This window comes from Penaeus chinensis, chromosome 9 (assembly GCF_019202785.1).
Source record: "Penaeus chinensis breed Huanghai No. 1 chromosome 9, ASM1920278v2, whole genome shotgun sequence".
Lineage (NCBI taxonomy): Eukaryota > Metazoa > Arthropoda > Malacostraca > Decapoda > Penaeidae > Penaeus > Penaeus chinensis.
In genome coordinates this window covers 37,058,392-37,063,391 of record NC_061827.1, presented here as the reverse complement: position 1 = coordinate 37,063,391, position 5,000 = coordinate 37,058,392, and positions in this window count along the sequence as shown.

The window sequence follows — 5,000 nt, the reverse complement described above, 5'->3', positions numbered from 1 at the left end:
CACAGTAATTGTGGTAAAAAAAAACAAAAACAAAAAATGTATGTATACCGTACCAACAGCAATGGTTCTTCCAGCATTTTTTTTTCATCATATGGAATGCCTATCTGCACCAATGACAGAAATATTTCTTTCACAGGACATATTTTTTTACCATCATGAAAACCACTGATGTGCCAATCACCATAATTGCATCCTAAAAGGACTTGATTGAAGAATATTGAACTTGTCAGATGTAGTCATTTTGCTTATATATATATATATATATATATATATATATATATATATATATATATATGTGTGTGTGTGTGTATGTATATATATGTATATATATGTATATATATTTACACACACACACACACACACACACATGTATATATTTATATATTTATATATTTATATATTTATATATTTATATATTTATATATTTATATATTTATATATATAATGTGTATTTACACACACACACACACACACACATATGTGCACACTTTGGTGTATACATGTTCTTTTGCTCTCACAGTTACCCACTAGTATGCTTACTGTTGCATTTATTTTCCTTTCAAGCTGATGCACTACAACAGGACATTGTATAGTTTACTGGATGCACTGCAGTAGTGATGAATCAGACTAACTCCTATTACAATAATCTTCAGTCATGTCTGCCTAACAAAGCCACAAATTTATGATAATCACAGATGCACTGATACTTATACTGAAGTAGCTATTATACCAAATCGTCAATGAAAAATACAAAGATTTTAAAAAGCCTGTCATGGTAGACTTGCGCTGGAATGTCAGGTTGAAAATGAAATACAGTCTCTTTTGTTTGTTGGTTTGTTTGTTTTTCAGGTCACTCTTTGTTTTTATTCTCTGTTTCTTTCCTCCTCCTTGCTCCTGCCACTCCTTAGTGGTATTTTGCATTTTTATATTGTTTTTCTCATTGAATTCTGATTCACTGTGTTCTTAAGTCGACATACTGTATGTAGACGTATTTGTGTTGATATTAAGAACCTGAATTTTGAGAGGTTATACTTGGTATTATATCCTAATACAGGCATTCCACATTCCACTATTCCAAAAAATAATTAAAAAATAAATAAAAAGAAGAAACATTGCAGCACAAATGTTCCATGACAGTTAAGCCACAGTCCATTGTAAAAGATTTTGTCCACTTGTGTTCCTATGGCAGCATTTTGCAGATATTTTTTACCAGATGGAATGATGCCCAGTGCTTCAAGAGTTTTAGATCAAATAGCAAAGGTCAATATTTTGAAACACTCATTGACAACAGGATCTGTTCCTTCCAACGATATGTTTGCCTCATTTTTAAAATTTGTTTATTTTACAAGTACTAGTCATTACTGTTTATTTTTTTTTATTTTTAAAATCAGTGGGCAGATAAAATAGATTTTGTTTTTAATTTTTGCATTAATATTTTGCTCATACATTAAGAGTCTACTTTTTTTTGTGAAATAACAAGTACTGTTTCAGAATTTTGACCTGTCTCTTTAAGGTGTTGTTCATGAATGAAAAAAACAACAACTACTAGATGTTAGTAAATAGGGAAATAGAAATAAAAATCGATTGGTCGTTGTCAGTTTCACATCAAGATCAATCATCATTTTTCTTCTGCGTTTTTTTCTTTTTTTCTTCTTCTTTTTCTTTTGTTTCTTTTTTTTTGTGTGAGTGTATGTCTTTTTGGCCAGAGCAGATAATTCACTGTTCATGAGCGTAGCCGAATGTCCATGCAAATATCTGTCCTCAGTGGGAAGTGCAATATCCCAGTTGATGCTGCATTGACTACTACTTTGGTTTACTCTTTACGTAACTTAGCACGGAAGTCAGGGTCTCATTGAGTGATTGTTTTCTTTTTTCTTCTTCATCTATTTTTTCATATTTGTTTTTGTGTTCTGATTGGTTCCTCTGAACATGGCTTGAACATAATCTATGGACATGGTATGCCGAATAGATATGTCAAGCAGCTTCCAATAGTATTATGCATGGTAAATATTGTATATCTTTCTCTCTCATTGTTAATCATGCAGACTTAACTTCAGGGTGTGTGTTAACTTAGTTCCCATAGAGAAATGTTCGTCTTGCTGTCAGTACCTGTCCGAGTTAGGAAAATGAAGGGGATGTGTAGATATCATAGGTAGATATTAACACGATAGATTTTTTTCTTTCTTTCCTTCTCTTTATTATTATTTCTGGCCACCCCTTAGCTAACTGTATTCCTTTTAGTATTACAGATTCTCTTTGTTTATTGATGAGTGATAATGAGTCCATCCTTGCTTGGTAAGGCATTTGACCTTTTGACAGATCTGTACATTTTGCAGATGTGTCTCTTTTTGCAGATTTTTTGATGCAGCTATGTCAGTTTGTTTGTTTTTTTCTCTACATATATGTCAAGGGTACTATTTTGTGTTATTTTTTTTTTTTTTTTTTTTTTTTTTTTTTTTTTTTTTGTAAGGATGATGATAAAAAAGGCCATATTATAAGATAAGTTGTAGAGGACAGGAAGTTTTATTATGCTGTGTCTGTCACATGTTCCTCCTCTTTTATATATATATATATATATACATATATATATAAGTAGCATATGATTATCCCTTTTTTCATTTATTTGTTTTTTTCTTCCTACCCATAGTCCATGCAAGAAAGAACCCACGGAGATCAGGCAGTCACACCACTCGCATTAGTGACCATCCCCTTAGTCTGTAGCAATAGTCCTTGGTAGCATATGGGGTTCTAGGGGTTCTCTCTTGCATGGTGTAACTTGTGAGCTTATATATATAGATATATATATATATACAGTAGATATGACGTGCAGGCAGGCTCTTTGTTGATTTAGCCGAGTCTCAAAGGCTGGTTGTTGAGGAAGGGGACACACGTCCTGCATCGAGTGAGTCATTTCTTTTACATATACCCTCAGCTTACTTTCTTTTTAGTGGCCATAAAAGAGAAGCAGGTCTATTTTAGATATTACTAGAAATCAATTTTTGTTTATTGTAACAACACCCCATACTCCCATCTCACCTACCCTCCTTGTAAGATATATTTTAGAAATATGTAGAGGAATGAAAAAGGGTGTAAGAACGTGGGTGTATAAACAGAGAAAGAGGATATACAGAGTAGATTTCCCGGTACTCAGATATTTTAAATTTATATTGACAACATCCACATCTTTCTCCTGCATTGCTTGCCATTATTCTACCTCAGCCAACATGCGGCAGCCCGAAGATTGCAGTTAGTGTTGTAATTTCTCTGTCTATGCGATACACTTAAGATAATGTGAGTCATACGCTGCTCAGTCGGTCTTGCTTTGATTCTTTTATCGGTACTGTTTAGTGATGCTTTTATGATCTTTTTCCTTTTCTCTCCTTTTCTCTTTTCTTTTTAAACAAAGGCAAATTTGCAGTAAATGCATAGCACACATGGACTTTTGTCCACGTCATTTTTGCAGGTTCAGATTTGGTATTTTGATTGAGCAGCGCAAGAATCTCCCTCAGTTCCCTCAGGAAGCGGCAACCTCTTGAGGAGCTCCTTAGTGCGGCTCTTAAGCTTTGCGTAGTCTCCTGTTTTGAGATTTCGTACACAGGTTTATTTTGTACTAGGTTTAGGACAGCTATTTTTCTAGATTTAACTAATTTAATTTTTATACTTTCATTGTGTATATTTTATCTTTTCATTGTGTTGTCATCGTTTCTCTCTCTTTTTTCTATAACTGGAAACGAGCAACCAGGTTGTAACTTTGTGTATTTTAGGTCTGCTTATGCCACTTGTCTGACCTCAGCAAAGAGCATTATGGAATCATATCAAAGATGGTTTGAATTGTGGTACACATATTTAGCCTTTATAGATAGACAATAACATCAGGATGAGTCAGGGTACTGAACCGCCATTTTTGGTTTGGCACAAACAAGTTCCTTCAGAAATTTTTGTAACTATATTTGAGGTTGTCATTTGAACAATTTTGTATCCTGAACAAAGTTAGATTTGTTGGGATCTAACAGGTAGATTTAATGAATTACACTCAAGCATTGAGCTGTGTATTTCCCAATGCAAATATTCAAGCAAACATGGAGTTACTATTCAATTTTTTTTCATCTTCTGCCTAGTGACTTAAATGCTTTCTGGAAATGCACAAATATATGCATTATTTGTATGTTAAGGTTTGTCGTACTACAAGATATTCAGTCTGTACCATTTTTAAGTTATCCAACAACAGAATCACATATCCAACAAGCAGGAGATACAGACTATACAAATGTCTACCCTAAATGAATGATGCTGAAAGCTATGTTGTCAGGGCTATGCATTGACACCATGCAATATGTTGTAGCTTGATAGCTAAACTAGTGTAAGTAAAATTCAATAAAATTTTCATACATGCACTGTAGTTTTTCTTTACATTTATAATTTGTGAAACAGATAATAGCAGAAATTTGGCACCACAAAGCAAAGAATATCCCAACAACTTAATTAAGATGTTTATATACATGTAAAAGAAATGAATATTGAAAGAGAAAGAAATCCACACCTGTCGCAAGTTTTTAAGTTATTCATAAGTTATTTGTATGTTTTTTTTGTCTTATATATATATATATATTTATATATTTTACATTTATAATGTATAACAACCACTACACTCAGTATTTGGAAAATAACAAAATCACACACAAGTAATGAAAATAGTCATGATATTAGTAGCTGGTAGAGGATTATGGAAACAATTGCAATCAATATACCAAACTATTAATCACACATCACGTCAATCAAAGAGTATACTTATTTTGTACAAAGTAACATGGAAATAAGGAAATAAAATAGATTTTGCTCTTGTGGAGACACTTAGGAGAGATCATGGCATTAACAGCAATATTAAACTGTTAACAAATAAAAGGGATATATTGACAGCATTTTGAGATCATAAATTGATTACAATTATTAGTATCTTTCTTAACATAGTAATGATATTGCTGTCAGTACCATTTCACATA